Source organism: Triticum aestivum, chromosome 3B, assembly GCF_018294505.1.
Source record: "Triticum aestivum cultivar Chinese Spring chromosome 3B, IWGSC CS RefSeq v2.1, whole genome shotgun sequence".
NCBI classification, from domain to species: domain Eukaryota; kingdom Viridiplantae; phylum Streptophyta; class Magnoliopsida; order Poales; family Poaceae; genus Triticum; species Triticum aestivum.
In genome coordinates this window covers 319,861,316-319,879,968 of record NC_057801.1, presented here as the reverse complement: position 1 = coordinate 319,879,968, position 18,653 = coordinate 319,861,316, and the positions used below count along the sequence as shown (strand labels likewise).

At 46.9% G+C, this 18,653-nt stretch overlaps 1 long non-coding RNA gene across 1 annotated transcript; it reads left to right on the top strand.

Annotated features, from left to right (window-relative positions):
• Positions 1–15,112: 15,112 nt before the first annotated feature.
• Positions 15,113–16,300, top strand: LOC123069807 (uncharacterized). Its single transcript, XR_006432989.1, has 2 exons — positions 15,113–15,445; positions 15,604–16,300. It is a non-coding gene; the product is annotated as an uncharacterized lncRNA (long non-coding RNA).
• Positions 16,301–18,653: the final 2,353 nt, after the last annotated feature.

Genomic DNA, 18,653 nt, shown 5'->3' with positions numbered 1-18,653 from the left:
GGTAAAGCGAGATATAGTCATCGGGTGCCTCTCTGCCTCGCTTTACGTCAGACACACTACTAGGAAAATGCTTATAGATAGAAGTTTACCAGTAGCGCCTGTTTATGACCACACACTACTGGTATTTACCAGTAGCGCTGTGTAGAAAACATGCTACTACTACTAAATAACAGCAGCGTGTGTTAGCTTGGGCCGCGCTGCTGTTACATGGGTCGTAGGGAAAAAACGGTAGCCCACTTACCTGTAGCGTTTGTTTCGAACGGGCGCTACAGCTAGTGGGCTTAGCAGTAGCGCTGACCTCTACCCAGCACTATTACTAGAGGAATAGAAAACCGGCCCGAGCGCCCCCACCCCCTCACTCTCACATTATCAATCCCCTCCGCCTGACGATGCCGCCGCGGTTAGGGTTCCTCCCCAACCGCCTCACCCCCGTCGACGGCGCCGTGCGCCGCCACCATGCACAGTCGCCTCTCGCCTCCTCCGACCCTCCAGCCCCGTAAGTCCCCCTCGATCTCCTCCTCCCTGCGCGCGCCACCACTAGCTAGTTAGGCTTCGATCGATTCATCACGGCAGCTCGAGCGAGTCGAGGACCTCGCGCATGGTGGGGCAGTTCTTGGGCACACTGTGCAGGCAGTTGTACGCCACCGTGGCGGCCTTCGCCAGCCCGAAGTCCGACAGCTTCGCCGTGGAGTGCGTGCATGGTTGTTTTATGTGGAAGCAGTGTACCGAATTGTTGTGTATTTGTTGACATTTATACTACGTGGTTTTCTTATCGGGGGTGTCAAGTAAGGTGGCTGGGTTAGGTGATCATACTTGATGTATACAAGGTGTGGTTGATGGTGCGACTATGTTGGTCGGCTCCTGCAGCTTGTGCGTTCTAGCTGGTGCTAAATATGGCCTAGCCTAGGAGGATTAAGAACACAACAACTGGTCTATTTTGTATCCTCGAGTGCATGTTTCGCTTGCACAGAAGAGATAGAAAAGTGCCTGCACAGAAGAGACAGAAAAGTAGAGAGAGTAGAGAGAGGGGTTAGGTGAGAAGGGTTAGGTGAGAGTAGAGAGAGGGGTTAGGTGAGGAACTGTGATGCCCCCAATTCGACCATACACTAATCATACACGCAAATGTGTACGATCAAGGTCAGAGACTCACGGGAAGATATCACAACACAACTCTAGACACAAATAAAATAATACAAGCTTTATAGTACAAGCCAAGGGCCTCGAGGGCTCGAATACAAGCTCGATACACAAGAGTCAGCAGAAGCAACAATATCTGAGAACAGACATAAGTTAAACATGGATGCCTTAAGAAGGCAAGCACAAAAGCAACACGATCAAAGAGGCAAGGCCTCCTGCCTGGGACCTCCTAACTACTCCTGGTCGTCAGCGGCCTCCATGTAGTAGTATCCGTTGGCGGTGGCATCTGGCTCCAAGGATCCACCATCTGGTTGCATCAACCGGAAAGAAGAACGAAGGGGGAAAAGGGGTAGCAAAGCAACCATGAGTACTCATCCAAAGTACTCACAAGCATCAGATCTATACTATGTATGCATTGGTATCAAATGGAAGGGTTGTATCTGTGGACTGAACTGCAGAATGCCAGAATAGAGGGGGAAGGCCTAGCCTAACGAATACTAGAATCTTCAAGCAGCTACAAGCATCTTGCAGCATGTAGAAGAGTACAGAATAGCAATTTATAATTATCAAACATGTTGTAACATTAATGCTCAGAGATCCTTCCTCGACTCCCCGCGAGAAAGCAATCCCGGAGCCACATATCTTAAGTATCCATCTGTAGTTGTATAAGATCAGGATATAAGTCCGAACGTCCGTTACCGTGGACACGGCTATAAATAGATAATCTTCCCTGCAGGGGTGCACCACGTTTTCCAACACGCTCGATCACTCTGGCTGGACACACCTTTCTGGGATCAATGCCCGGCCTCGGAAGATCAACACGTCGCAACCCTACCTAGGCTCAGCAGAGAGGTCCCCGACGGTCTACATCCTAAGCACTCCGGGGTCTGGGCCCATCGCTCGTTGCACACCGGGTCGTTGTGCGCAAGGGGATACCAGCACCACCCGTGAAGTGGATGGCACGATCCGGCCCGGCCACAATGCTGAACTGGATGTCTGACAAAGCTTCGGCTGATACTGCGACGTCGAGGCCCATAACTATTCTCGCATGGAGGTTGGTGCGTAAAGGCCAAAGGCCAACTCAGAACAAATACCCAAACCATAGTGTATTATTAGCTTGCGGAGACGAGCAGAGACTCACGATCAAAAGTGACCCCGTCGCCCCGTCTCGTGGACTTATGACAAGGGCCTAGAATGCCCGGCCGTGCCACATCATTATCTTGCGGGTGCTCTCTGGGCCCGCCCGACTTTCACCAAGGTCTCAAGTAAAGTCATTGTAACCGTGTGTCCAAACATCAAGGGGAAAACCCGAGGAATCACCCCCAGTGGATTCCGCTCAATGTAATCATCAAGGTGAACGTAAGAGGGACCACCCTCGAGGTTCAAACTTGAGGTGTTGAACGACAGAGACATATCAGGAATGGTGAAAGAGGAAATCACCCTCGATGACCATGACCGAATAGCTACACTACAGAATTATCACCAGAAGTGTGTTATGAGGGATCACCCTTGGCACTCGATAGTAGCTCTGCAGAGTCGAGCAACAAAAGGGGTGTGATGTGAGGTGAGGTGTCGGGCTCTGGTCGTCGGTCACGCTGATCGAGGTGTCGATGATGAAGCAGGGGCAACAAGGACAAGTGGGGGTCACTAATGGATCACTAGACAACCTATACTAAGCAGTTTAGGATAAGTAGGTAGGTAACAATAAGCAGGTACAAAAGCAGGCTATGCATCAGAATAGGAGCAATCAAATACATTAGCAAAATCTAATGCAAGCATGAGGGAATAGAATGGGTGATATCGGGATGATCAAAGGGGGGGTTTGCCTGGTTGCTCAGGCGAGAAGGAGGGTCGTCGTCGACGTAGTCGATCACAGGGGCATCAATAGCGGTCTCGAGGTCTACCGGAGAAAAAGAGGGAGAAGAAACAGTAAATACACGCAAAAATAAGCATAACAAGACAATAAGCAGGGCTAGAGGTGTTCTAACATAGTGCTAGGTGATACTGGCGAAGGGGGAAACATCAGGGAAAGTTTTCCCGGTTCCGGACGTCTCTCAGACAGATGAATCGGAGGGGAAAAGTTCAACGGTTGTTATGCTAGGGACGTGTGACAGATGAACGGACTGCGTATTCGGATTCGCCTCATCGTTCTGAGCAACTTTCATGTATAAAACTTTTTCATCCGAGTTACGGATTATTTTATATGATTTTTCAAAGATTTAAACAATTTCTGGGATTATCTTTAACTCAAAAATGGACTTATTGCGCCAGTATGACATCATTCAGATGTCAGCAGAGTCAACAGTCAACTCTGACTAGGCTGACTGGTCAGTGGGGGTAGTGGGGCCCATCTGTCATTGACTTAGTTAATTAAACAGGTTTAAATTAACTAATTAGTCAATTAGGCTAATTAAGCAAGGTTAATTAACTTAATTAATTTCCTAATTAACTAATTAATCATTTTTTATTTTTAAAATCTTTTTTTTCACAAAAAAGAGGGTGTGGGGCCCCTTGGTCAGTGGCCCACAGAGGGCTTAGCGGGCGCCGGGCGAAACGGGGCGGAGCCCCCTAGGGCACGAGCATAGCCCACGGGCGTGGCCACGGCTAGAACAGGAGCGGCCAGCGCTGGCCGGTGGGCAGGCCAACGAGGACGGCCGCCGGCGGGGCCAAACAATGGACGGGACGCGGCGCAGAGGAGGAACGGGGCGAGCGGCCGTGGTCGGAGGCACGGGCGCGAGGCGCGCGTGTGGCGACAGGGTGGGGTGACAGGGCGCGGTGAGCGCGCCGGGGAGGGAGACGACGCGCGGGCGCGTGCGTCGGGGGTGGCTGGCGCGGCACGGGAGCAGAGGAGAAGGGGGAGAACGAAGGAGAGGCTCACAGGGAGCTGCAGGGAGGTGGCAGTGGGCTCGGGGAGTGCGGGGCGGTCCGGCGACGGCGGTGCGGTCCGGCGACGTCGGGCGAAGGCGTTGGGGAGGTGACCGAAGGCGCGGGGCGTCGGCTGCCCCAGACCGGATCCACACGGGGCATCGGGTTGAGGAGGCGGGCGCCGGCGACGCATCAGGGTGACGGCGGGTGGCGATGGCGCGTCATCGGGGCTCGGGGCACCGTGGGGTCAAGCCCCCATTCTAGTTCAGGTGCGGAGGGGCCGGGGCGGCGCGCGGATGGGAGAAGAAGGAGAGAAGGGCGCGGGTGAGGTGGTGATGGGGCGACGCGGGCGGGATCGCTGCCCCAATCCAGATCGGGGGGGGCGCGAGGGAGAAGGGAGTGGGGGGATCGCGAGGGTTGTGGAGTGTAGCGGGTTAGGGTTACGGGAGTGGGAGGGGATAAGGAGGCAACGGGGTGGGCCGGCCTGTGGGGGTGGCCGAGTGGGCCGGCGGGGTTGAGGCCCGGTGGGGAAAGGGAGGGTTCCTTTTCTGTAATTTATTTCTTTTATTTTCTATCAAACGGATAGCTATTGTTTTGGATAGAAACAAGGCATCAAATGATTTTTGTCGAGGGTGAAACTTAGCAAATAGTTCAGGCACAATATTGTGGTGTTGCCTAAAAAGTTTCGGGGCCAAAGGAATTGTTCAAGCATTTTTAGAAGTTGAAAAGGTCATTTAATATGATGTTGGACCACTAAATAATTTCCAGGGGCATTTTCAGAATCCAAAAGAGGTTGGTTCCAACATGACAGACACCCAGGGATTATTTGCCACACTTTGAACATTTTAGTTTCCATGTTTGGCAAATTTGAATTTTGACTTTAAATTTGAGTATGAATATGAACATGAACAGTGATTTGGATCAAGTGAGGATTAGCAACAGTAATGTGATGACGTGGCACTATTAACAAAGGATTACTATAGCTTAATTATCCGGGCGTCACAATTCTCCTCCACTACAAGAAATCTCGTCCAGAGATTTAAGAGGTGTAGTAGGGGGAAATACTCGAAAAGGACGGGGCTCAACACAAGATAGGTACCTGGGGGCTATCTCGCGACGTGGCATAGAGGCATCTCTCGAGTTGAATTTCAAGAAAGTCATCGAGAGCAAGGAGGAGCAATAAGAAGCTTCAAGCGGATGGACAATAGTTCAATGTCTGAAACAGAGTGTGAAAGGGGTTCAGTGCATCAAAAATAAGTATTGCATCTGATAGCAGAGCAGATCACAAGAAGGTGGCTCGTGAATTACATACGAAGTCAAGTGTGAGGAACAATTTTGGAAGACAAAGATGTACAGGAGAGTCAGGTTTTGATCCTGTGAAACTGTGGATTATGGGACCACCATGTGGGTTAAAGGTAGGAAGGGCGCTAACATATGCACGGTCATGATAGCAAGGTAGGTCAGAGGATAGCATGTCAGTTATGTTGGCAACAACGTTGGTACCAAGGGCGAGGGACAAAGAGAACCATTTTCCTGCTCGTTAAGACGAGGCGGACCAATAGGCAAAGTTCTCGTCCATCAGCGCCTACCAGAATGTCATCAACAATAGTAACAAAGTCTTACTGATAGAGAATGTACACCGAGGTGTTTACATAAGCAGGGAATTATCATTGCTCAAGTATGATAGGTTACTAGAAAGGTTGAACAAAACAATGGAAAGGAAAGTGTAGGCTCGCATCAGTTATCGGTGTTCTCGAGTGTCTAAATACTCAGAACCCGTGGAAAATTGGAATCAGCGAGAAATAATAGTTGATCAAGAACTCATAAGAAGTTATGTAGTTCCATGACATTCTCGAGATATCAAAGGGTAATACTCAAAGGTATATCAATGTAGAGGTTGAACAGGTGAAACGATCTGAAGAAGACAAGTACTTTAACTTGTCCGAGAAATGGGATCAAAGAAGAACAATATGGTCAAAACGACAGTTGCAAAGGACCAAATATAGATAACAGATGGACTTATCACAAGGGGATTATTATTATAACAAGAAGCTTCCATGATAAGTTCCACATCGGGTCCATGGGCATGAACTCAAAGTTCAAGGTGGACTCCCACTTCTCTAATGCACAACCTCCCATTCACTTCTCATTTTCGACAAAGCCATAGTGTTCAGATTTTATCTAGCATAACACTAGTAGAGTATGGTCCGTAGAAGTTTCCGGGTTCACACAGATTGTGGAAGGCATACGTTCAACCCATCGGGGCATCTTAGGAACACATACCACAAACTTTAGGAATAAATAACTCAAGCTCGGAAGTAGAGCATGGTTGACAAAAGCAGGGGATACAATCTACCAAAGGCAATATGTATCCGAGGAAAAGCTCACAAGGCTACTGAATATGAAGGACCCTATTGGATAAAACCCAACAAAGGACCTGGAGGTCCACAATGGATCTGATGTGAGTATCGGTACTCAACCAGAAGAAGAAAGAATGTAAGGAGGTCAGGTTATAGAAACAACTAACTAATTCAAAGCTCAAATGCAAAGGAATTATGGTTTCCAAATTGGGGGATTAGAAGTAGAGGCTCTGATCAAAGACAAGTAAGTTGAATAGACATAGATCGACAATCAATCAAGGCTTGATTCGCTGAACACCAACTCATGTCCGGAGTGACATCTGAACCAAGGGGAGAATTTTAAATAGGACCGATGATTGCGAGCATTCGCAAACGAATCGAATCAAATGCTCGAAATTATGACGACAAAGGATGCTAATGAGTATTGCTAGACATATGGAAGTAACCATACTTCAAGCATATATATATTAGCAGAGCAATAGTTGAGAGGACTATCGGAAGATCGGATGGTATTCCAAAGTATCTTGTGAATCACATGAACAATTGTGAATGAACGAATACTTGGCAAGCACGAGTAATTATCCCTAGGGGTTATTCATGCGGCAAGGAACTGCAGGGCAGTAAGCATAAAGGATCCTCGAAACATCGAAGAGTATTTTAGGAAATCTTGTAATAACAAGAGCAACTGGGCATGAAGGTATGAACGACAGCGTAGGTAGTTACGCATAAGGATTTATCGATGGTAGGGATTGCAACGGCGAAGGGCGCAAGGGTCTCGAGAGAACTTCGGAGGGTATCTTAAGAATCTTCCGATGCACCAAGTAATCATCTGCAGTGAGGGGCTCTCCGGGAGAAAGTATTTACGAGAACCTAGAGTTGTTAGCAAAATCAGTTAACCCGAATAGAAGAGACATCAGATTCCCAGAGTAAGGACGAGGATAAAAGATCCTACTACCACCCAATGGCGACGTGGGTCCGTAAGCCACACAGCCATGTTAGTAAAATAGTTTTTCAAAAACTAGACTCAACTTTGGCCAAGGGGTCGGAAAGGGGGATCCTACAGGCAGTCGGCTCTGATACCAACTTGTGACGCCCCCAATTCGACCGTACACTAATGATACACGCAAATGTGTACGATCAAGATCAGGGACTCACGGGAAGATATCATAACACAACTCTAGACACAAATAAAATAATACAAGCTTTATATTACAAGCCAAGGGCCTCGAGGGCTCGAATACAAGCTCGATACACAAGAGTCAGCGGAAGCAACAATATCTGAGAACAGACATAAGTTAAACAGGGATGCCTTAAGAAGGCTAGCACAAAAGCAACACGATCGGAGAGGCAAGGCCTCCTGCCTGGGACCTCCTAACTACTCCTGGTCGTCGGCGGCCTCCACGTAGCAGTATCTGTTGGCGGTGGGATCTGGCTCCAAGGATCCACCATCTGGTTGCATCAACCGGAAAGAAGAACGAAGGGGGAAAGGGGTAGCAAAGCAACCGTGAGTACTCATCCAAAGTACTCGCAAGCATCAGATCTATACTATGTATGCATTGGTATCAAATGGAAGGGTTGTATCTGTGGACTGAACAACAGAATGCCAGAATAGAGGGGGAAGGCCTAGCCTAACGAAGACTAGCATCTTCAAGCAGCTCCAAGCATCTTGCAACATGTAGAAGAGTACAGAATAGCAGTTTATAATTATCAAACATGTGAATGCCCAGAGATCCTTCCTTGACTCCCTGCGAGAAAGCAATCCCGGAGCCACATATCTTAAGTATCCATTTGTAGTTGTATAAGATCAGGATATAAGTCTGAACGTCCGTTACTGTGGACACGGCTATTAATAGACAATCTTCCCTGCAGGGGTGCACCATGTTTTCCAACACGCTCGATCACTCTGGCCAGACACACCTTTCTGGGGTCAATGCCCGGCCTCGGAAGATCAACATGTCGCAGCCCTACCTAGGCTCAGCACAGAGGTCCCCACCGGTCTACATCCTAAGCACTCCAGGGTCTGGGCCCATAGCCCGTTGCACTCCGGGTCGTTGTGCCCAAGGGGATACCAGCACCACCCGCGAAGTGGATGGCACGATCCGGCTCGACCACAATGCTGAACTGGACGTCTGACAAAGTTTCGGCTGATACTGCGACGTCGAGGCCCATAACTATTCTCGCATGGTGATTGGTGCGTAAAGGCCAAAGGCCAACTCAGAACAAATACCCAAACCATAGTGTATTATTAGCTTGCGGAGACGAGCAGAGACTCACGATCGAAAGTGACCCCGTCGCCTCGTCTCGTGGACTTACGACAAGGGCCTAGAATGCCCGGCCGTGCCACGTCATTATCTTGCGGGTGCTCTCCGGGCCCGCCCGACTTTCACCAAGGTCTCAAGTAAAGTCGTTGTAACCGTGTGTCCAAACATCAAGGGGAAAACCCGAGGAATCACCCCCAGTGGATTCCACTCAATGTAATCATCAAGGTGAACGTAAGAGGGACCACCCTCGAGGTTCAAACTTGAGGTGTTGAACGACAGAGCCATATCGGGAATGGTGAAAGAGGAAATCACCCTCGATGACCACGACCGAATAGCTACACTATAGAATTATCATCAGGAGTGTGTTATGAGGGATCACCCTCGGCACTCGATAGTAGCTCTGCACAGTCGAGCAACAAAAGGGGCGTGATGTGATGTGAGGTGTCAGGCCCTGGTCATCGATCACGCTGATCGAGGCATCGATGATGAAGCAGGGGCAACAAGGACAAGTGGGGGTCACTGATGGATCACTAGCCAACCTATACTAAGCAGTTTAGGATAAGCAGGTAGGTAACAATAAGCAGGTACAAAAGCAGGCTATGCATCAGAATAGGAGCAATCAAATACAGTAGCAAAATCTAATGCAAGCATGAGGGAATAGAATGGGCGATATCAGGATGATCAAAGGGGGGCTTGCCTGGTTGCTCAGGCGAGAAGGAGGGTCGTCGTCGACGTAGTCGATCACAGGGGCATCAATAGCGGTCTCGAGGTCTACCGGAGAAGAAGAGGGAGAAGAAACAGTAAATACACGCAAACATAAGCATAACAAGACAATAAGCGGGGCTAGAGGTGTTCTAACGCAGTGCTAGGTGATACTTGAGAAGGAGGAAACATCTGGGAAAGTTTTCCCGCTTCCGGACGTCTGTCAAACAGATGACCTGAAGGGGAAAAGATCAACGTTTGCTATGCTAGGGACGTGTGACAGATGAACGGACTGCGTATTCGGATCCGTGTCGTCGTTCTAAGAAACTTTCATGTATAAAACTTTTTCATCCGAGTTACAGATTATTTTCTATGATTTTTCAAAGATTTAAACAATTTATGGGATTATCTTTAACTCAAAAATGGACTTATTGCACCAGCATGACGTCATTCAGATGTCAGCAGAGTCAATAGTCAACTCTGACTAGGTTGACTGGTCAATGGGGGCAGTGGGGGCATCTATCATTGACTTAGTTAATTAAACAGGTTTAAATTAACTAATTAGTCCATTAGGCTAATTAAGCGAGGTTAATTAACTTAATTAATTCCCTAATTAACTAATTAATCGTTTTTTATTTTTAAATTTTTTTCACACAAAAGAGGACGTGGGGCCCCTTGGTCAGTGGCCCATAGAGGGCTTAGCGGGCGCCGGGCGAAATGGGGCGGAGCCCCTTGGGGCGCGAGGATAGCCCGCATGGGCGCACGCCCACGGGCGTGGCCACGGCCAGAACAGGAGCGGTCGGCGCTGGCCGGCGGGCAGGACCGACGAGGACGGCCGCCGGCGCGGCCAAACGACGGACGGGGCGCGGCGCAGAGGAGGAACGGGGCGAGCGACCGTGGTCGGAGGCACGTGCGCGAGGCGCGCGTGTGGCGGCAGGGTGGGGTTACAGGGGGCGGTGAGTGCGCCGGGGAGGGAGGCGATACGCGGGCACGCGCATTGGGCGTGGCTGGCGCGGCACGGGAGCAGAGGAGAAGGGGGAGAACGAAGGAGAGACTCACAGGGAGCTGCAGGGAGGTGGCACTGGGCTCGGGGAGTGCGGGGCGGTCCGGCGACGGCGGTGCGGTCCGACGACGTCCGGCGAAGGCGTCGGGGAGGTGACCGGAGGCGCGGGGCGTCGGGGGCGTTGGCTGCCCCCGACCGGATCCACACGGGGCATCGGGTTGAGGAGGCGGGCGCCGGCGACGCGTCGGTGTGACGACGGGAGGCGATGGCGCGTCATCGGGGCTCGGGGCGCCGCGGGGTCAAGCCCCCGTTCCAGTTCGGGTGCGAAGGGGCCGGGGCGGCGCACGAACGGGAGGAGAAGGAGAGAAGGGCGCCGGCGAGGTGGTGATGGGGCGACGCGGGCGGGATCGCTGCCCCGATCCAGATCGGGGGGCGCGAGGGAGGAGAGAGTGGGGGGATCATGGGGGTTGTGGAGTGTAGCGGGCTAGGGTTACTGGAGTGGGAGGGGATAAGGAGGCAACGGGGTGGGCCGGCCTGTGGGGGTGGCCGAGTGGGCCGACGGGGTTGAGGCCCGGTGGGGAAAGGGGGGGTTCCTTTTCTGTAATTTATTTCTTTTATTTTCTATCAAAAGGATAGCTATTGTTTTGGATAGAAACAAGGCATCAAATGATTTTTGTCGAGGGTGAAACTTAGCAAATAGTTCAGACACAATATTGTGGTGTTGCCTAAAAAGTTTCAGGGCCAAAGGAATTGTTCAAGCATTTTTAGAAATTGAAAAGGTCATTTAGTATGATGTTGGACCACTAAATAATTTCCAGGGGCATTTTCAGAATCCAAAAGAGGTTGGTTCCAACATGACAGACACCCAGGGATTATTTGCCACACTTTGAACATTTTAGTTTTCATGTTTGGCAAATTTGAATTTTGACTTTAAATTTGAGTATGAATATGAACAGTGATTTGGATCAAGTGAGGATTAGCAACAGTAATGTGATGACATGGCACCATTAACGGAGGATTACTGTAGCTTAATTATCCGGACGTCATAGGAACTAATCCAGATGCACAAGTTTGGTCAGCCAAACTTGGTCGAATTCAGGAGACGGAAAAGGAAGCGGATGGAGGCGGGAGGGGGGGGGGGAGATTGAGGGCAGCAGAAGGGAGCGAGTGAACTGACCTGAGCGAGGGGGGGATTAAGGGCAGCAGAAGGGCAGAGGCTTGGTTTCTTCTTCCTTGGCTACCATCCCTGGAGCAGTGGCGGTGGCGGTGGCGGTGCCTAGTGTTCTAGGGTTTAGAGAGGGGTTCTCTCTCTCGTCCTGCCTTGGCTTTTGTTTAGTGGCAGCGGCGGCGATGCCCAGTGTTATAGGGTTTAGAGAGGGGTTCTCTCTCTTGATTGAACTACTTTTGCTTGTCTGCTTGCGCAATAATGGCAATATGCCATTTATCTTATTATTAGGCTCTGTTCTCTGAACTGAACTACAATTTAGTTGTTATTTTGCTTGCCATGTGTGAACCTGATGTGTATTCTCTATGATGTGAACATGACGTGTATATTATTCAAAACCTGATGTGTATTGAAAACTTTATGTTTACTTTTTGAATCGTTGATCCTTTAATCATATTGCTTTAGGGAAATGGCACCACCACCACCACCACCATGTCGACGTGCAAGTCAAGGTGCGCCAGCAGCCTTGCAACTGGCACGTTGTTCGGCATCTACTTCGAGTCTAGTCATGCGGTGGTAATAAATTATATGAAACTAGTAACCACTATTTTGTTTTTAGTGTTATTGGCATTAATGCATCATGTATATATCATTTTGCTTTTTGTATACAGATCGTCGCATGCAATATGAGGTCAGAATTCAACAAGCTGACCGGAGACTCTGTGACCTTTGAGGCTCATGGGGGCCCCTACACTATGGAGGTTGAGAAAGGACGAAATATGACGCAGGTGGGAGGAGATGGATGGGTCCGTTTCATCGCCCACATGCGTATCACCGGTGGTGAGTTGATCAGCTTCTCCTTCAGAGCAGAAAGACCCAAGCTGACCGTGATTTATGTCAACAAAGCAGAAGATGATGAGGATGATGAGGATGATGACGACCCACTTGGTGAAGCCATCATAGCTCAAAGAATGAGGTTGAGCGAGGAGGAGGTGTGCAACCTATGGGACATCATTCCGCCACGTGCTGACTTCATCAGGGTGCCATTCGTGACCTGCCTGACAAGTACCATGGTTGATCGACATATCATGGTATGTTGCATTTACTGTAGTAATTTGATGATATGCTTTATTGTTATACTTAGTGTAGAGTCTGATGATATGTATGCTTAGTGAATCTTATATGCTTAGTGAATCTGATGATCTATATGCTTAGTGAATCCGATGATATATATGCTTTATTGTTATACTTAGTGTAGAGTCTAATGATATATATGCTTAGTGAATCCGATGATTTATATGCTTAGTGAATCCGATGATATATATGCTTCCTGTAGAATCAAAAGAACTGTTAATAGTGTAGAATCCATATATACTTATTAGTAGAATTCATGCTTAGTAGAAATGTAGTACTGTCTTTTGATAGTGTAGGACGTGTGAGGCTACTTATTAATTGATATGTTTTTCTTATTCAGAGATTGCCAAAAAGCCTATCTAAGAGTTGTGGTCTCAAGCCTGATGAAGAAGGCTCTGCTGGAATACGCCTTACCGCGAGGGGCTCTGTCACCACTTGTGCGTACGGCGTGGACACGGGCGGTCGCACACACTTCAACTCGGTTGGGTGGAAGAGCTTCCTCATCGGCAAGAATCTTCATGTTGGACATGCAATCCTAATTACTATCAGGAACACCCACCGCCCAGGCTTGAGGATGATGGTCATCATCGATATCATCTAGAACTACATATGCTTGCGTGTGGCTGCTGAACCATATATATGCTAGTATGACTACCTAGTAGACTTATCAACTATGATTTATCCATGCATTGTTTACTATATATGGGTTTGTGAGATTGTGTGGTTATATTAAATATGGTATTGTCGTTAATGTTTGTGAGATGGTTCTGTGAACTTAGTCGTTAATGTTTGTGAGATGGTTCTGTGAACTTAATTTATTTGTACTGGACTTGTCTTGATTTCCATGAATATTGCATCTGACATTTTTTTATTTCTATTTGCCTAGTTGTAGCGTGGGGAGAAAATAGGGCGTTACTACTACGTGATTATAATAGTAGCGTTGGTAGAGAAACATGCGCTACTACTAAGTATCTTAGCTGCAGCGCTTGTTTAAAAATGCGCTAGTGTTAATTAATAGCTGTAGCGCCCTAGCAGTAGCGCGGGTGCCCGCGCTATTGGTATGTAAAAGACCAGCGCTACTAGTAAAGTTTTCTCTAGTAGTGACAGAGGGAGACCAGTCGGTATTCGAAGATCCTTTGGGGCCTCGCGTGAAGGGAGACATGAGATGGGCTAGCTCAGGCGCACAAGAGGCCACCGCCTAATGTTCTGTTTGTTTTTGTTTATTACTTATTTATTACTTTTGTTTATACTTTCAAATATTCTAAATAAATATATTATAAAAACCACTTTACATAAAACATTTGTAGTATTAAGCAAGCATTTGAAAAATGTTAAATACGTATAGAGAAAATATTTCTCATGTATACAGAAAATATAGTGTGTATGAAAAAATATGATTGTGTATTTTAAAAAAATTAATCAAGCATTTGAAGAAATGTTAAACAAGTATTTGAAAATGTTAATTAAGCATTTGAAAATGTTAAATGTGTATATAAAACTGTTGACCATGTGTTAAAATATATTAATAAAACATTTGAGAAATGTGTATAGAAAAAATGTTGACCATGTATTAGAAAAACTATTAATCTTTTATTTGAATAATGTCAATGAAGCATTTGAAAATTCTAAATGTGTATCTATCGATGTATCCAGAAAATCTTAATCTTGTATTATAAAAATGTTAATTAAGCATTTGAAAATGTAAAAAATGTGTATAGAAAAAAATATTGACCATGTATACAAAAAATATTAAACGTATATTAGAAAAATGTATTACTCCTAGATATATACACGAAATGTACAATGCTTATAGAAAAAGTAGACATAAAAAATATAAGATTTCAAAAGATATTAATCATGTATTTCGAAATGTTAAATGTGTATATATAAAATGTTTCTGATGTATGTAAATAATGTTAAATGCGTACTGAAAACCAAGAAAAACTGAAAAAAGGAAAAGTAAACAAAGAACAAGAAAAACCAAGAAAGAAACAGAAAAAACTGAAGAGAAAAAGAAAGAAAAAACCAATGAAAACCGGGAGAAACAAATAAAACAGGTAGGAACCATTAGAAATGATCAAAACGATGAAAAATATAAAAAAAGAGAAACGTAAAGATAAACAAAAGAAGAAAAAAGAAAAATACTAATAAAAAAGTGGGGCAAACCGATCCAGCGAACGAAAAAAAAAACAGTATATGGGCGGGGCCAGTTTCTTCAGGCGAGACTTTCTTCCGTCTCGCTTTGAGCCAGAGATAGCTCTCGCGGTAGTCGCCGCGCCAAACCACAGGGGGGGAGAGAGAGATAGGCTTTGGACTGGGCCAATAGGAGAGAGTATCTGGTGAAACGAGCAGACTGATGCACCAGGTACACCAGCGATAAATGGGCCGTTGGATTCGTAAGAGAGGGACAGGATTCGGTCGATGATTGGGCTCCTGGTATATTTGCAAAACAGTCCTCGCACTACAGCTAAATCCAGCGAATTGACCTCCACGCATCCAGATCTTCCTTCTTCCCTTCCTGTGTTGTGTTCTGTACCAAGCCTGGAGCTAGGGCTAAGCAAAATCCAGGCGAGCTCTCTCTCTCTCTCTGTGCTGGTCCCTCGTTACACCAGATGCGCCCTCCCCCTTCCAACTTCTACCTCTCTCTCTCCGGCTTCCGGCGTTGACGCATCAGTGCCCAGAATCCAACTCATGTGGTCCACCGGCGGCTCGCCACGATTGCGTCCACCTAGCGACGCGGCGCTGTAGCTCCGGGGATATCGATGATTGCGGCTGATTAGGAGCCAACCATCCTCTTTTTACTGATAAAGGATCCATGGTATGATCACTAATTTTGGTTCTTCTGTTATCCACGTTCCCAATCCTTCAGTTCACCGATTCGTTTGAGTGCAGTGGCATTTTGTAAATTGAATAGTATGAACACCGAATCAATGTGCGACATGCAGTTCTAATGGATAATTTTACTATTAATTATAGGCGACTGGAAAAATAGACGAGGGGAAATATGTTTGTACAATCTATATGTCAAGCACAAGGTTTGACTCCCTGTTTTGATCGTTTATTAGTAAAAATTATTAAGTAGAAAGTGCACTTTGCAGTGTCCAACTTAACTTGCTGATGCATTGCAAGTTCATCTTCGTGATTTTATTATGTAGTTCATCATTTCCCTGAAACTAGTGTTTTCAGTTCGTATATACAATGTAGTAACCCATCAGTGGCAGAATGTCGGCATTCCTTATAATCCGTTTGCACAATCTCATAAATTCTGAGGTCCCTGGAATCTGCAGTAAGAAGGGATACAAAAATTATCCTCAGTTGCAACTATAAGACTGGAAAATAGACAGTTGGTACTTTTATATGAAGATATCAGTGCTCCAGCAGGCCTCGGCTCATGTTTATAAATGTTTCCACGTGATAGTTAGTACTTTTATATGAAGAAACCAGTGCTACAGCAGCCATTTCCTCGAGCTTAGTGCTAGCAGGCAGAACACAGGTACTGCCAGCCTGCTCATTTTTTTTCAGTTTCGGCGTTCAGTGTTTACTCAGTTTAGGGCCATCAGTTACTAAAATCTAGTTTAATCATATTGTTCCTATCATCGAGGCCTGCAACTCTACACTAACATTTACACCGGTGTGTTTGTCGCAGATGGATCAATTGCTTCATTAGATAAAAGAAACAGCACACCCTGCCAACAATATGATAATTCTCGTTGTGTCAACATATATTCAGGAACATACTTTCCAGAGGTATACTCTAATAATGTGGTACTTGTATTGCAAGTGAAGCATGAGCTGAATAGGTAAATCGTAAGGGTAAAAGTTTATCCTCAGCTGGTGCAGCAAGATTGGAAATAGACAAACGAGCAGTGTGATTATAAACATTTTTCATGCTTTCCAAGTAAAAAAGAAAGTTTCCATATGACTGTCAGTACTTGTGTATGATCAAGTTAATACCTGGGATTTATGGTACAAGTCAGCAGTATATTATTTGCTACCCAACTCTTTTTATTCACTTTGTTGATTTTGAATGCCCTTTTTGATACCCAACTGAGGAAACCCTCACTAATTTTCATGTTCCAGATTTGATCTTTCCAGAATTCTCACTATTAGAACCTGTACTTACAACCAGTTATTGTTCCTGACTTCATTTTTGTGCAGATTTGATGCAATTGAGGATTAACCCATGTTTTTTTTTTGAAACGGAGGCAAAAGCTTTGCCTCATCCATTAAATAAGAGAGAATAGAGTTTGTTACAAATCACCCATGACACCACATGGATTATTACTCTCGCGATATGAAAGACCCTAATTTTTTTGCACCGGCGGTGACCCAAAGGTTGGCCTCGGTCGAGATGGTGTTAAGCAAGATAGTCGGTGGAGCGCTTTTAAACCTAAACACTCTTGCATTTCGCTCATTCCAAATTGTCCATGTCACAAGCATGGTGAGGGAGGCTTTGGCTTGACGGTTTGGCGTGCCGGCGTCACAAGTGCTTGTCCACCAAGCGTTGACGGAGTCCAACAAGCGCCATGAAGAGGTGTCCAACCCGAAGATGTGAAAATTTTCAATGACCAACGCCCACAGCCTTAGAGTATAGCGGCACTTGAAGAATAGGTGTGACCCGCTTTCTTGCACCCTCTTGCAAAGTGGACACAAACCACAATTTGGCCATCCTCTCTTGGCTAATCTGTCTGCGGTCCAAATTCTATCTTGAAGTGCCAACCAAGCAAAGAACTTTACTTTGGGGGGACCCCAGACCTTCCAAACCATTTGGTCCATGGGTGAAAACACCATCCCTATGAATTGCGCCTTATATGCCGAGGCCGCCGAGTAGTGCCCACTAGTCGTGTGTTTCCATAAAATGTCGTCCTCGGCGAGCGCATCAAGATGCACCTCATCCAATAGCATCCAAAGGGTGAAAAATTGTGTGATGAACTCAACGGAAATAATGGTTGGAGGCTTGATCTTGAGCATCCACGCGTTGTGCTTGATGGCCTCGCGCACTTTCCACTTCTTTCGCGAGGAGACTTCGAATATTAGTGGCGCAATGTTCTTCGGCTTGCGCCCAAGAAGCCAAGGTGATTCCCAAAAAGGTGTCTTCGCACCATTGCCCACGGTGATAGTGGTAGACGCATAGAAAAAGTTAAGGTCCTCCTCATTGCACGGGTTGCCCATCCCCACCCACAACTTGGTGGGCTCCTTCCATTCATACCAAGGCCACCGCAGCCGCAGAGCACGCGCGAACTTTTCCATGTTGAGTACCCCAAGCCCCCCATACTCAACTGGCCTACAGACAATTTCCCAATTCACCTTGCATTTCGCCCCCGTCGTCTTGTCCGAGCCGGACCATAGGAAAGCTCTCTCGAGCTGGTTGACTTTGAAGAGGATACTTGGTGGGATGATCAACGGTGTGATGAAGTAGATCACTTGGGAAGTGAGAACAGACTTGACAAGGGCCGTGCGCCCAATGGTGGTGATGTTTTGGCCCTCATACGTTGTCAACTTGGATGCAACCTTGTCCACAAGAAATTGAAGATCCACTAATCTTAGCTTCCAAACAGAGAGGGGGAGCCCCAAGTACCTCAAGGGGAAAGAAGCCCTAGTTGCCGGCAGATTTTGAGTGATATGATCCAAGTCAAGATTATTGCAACGAATGGGCACCATCGAACTCTTATGAAAGTTGGTGCAAAGTCCCGTGACCTCGCCAAATCCTCTCAAAATATTAGCAAGATTGTCAACATCCTTTTTGATAGGAGCCAGGAAGATGGCTGCATCATCCGCATAAAGGGAGGTTCGCATCATGGCACCCCTACCCCGAATTTTGTGGAGGAGCCCCTTTCGCGTAGCCACATCAAGGATTCTTTGGAGCGGGTCAATGGCGATGACGAACAGAAGCGGGGAGATGGGGTCCCCTTGCCGGAAACCACGACCATGCTTGATTGGGTTGCCGGCAATGCCATTGAGGATAATCCTCGATGATGAAGAACTAAGAAGCGCCGTGATCCAATCCCTAAACTTGCTTGGGAAAC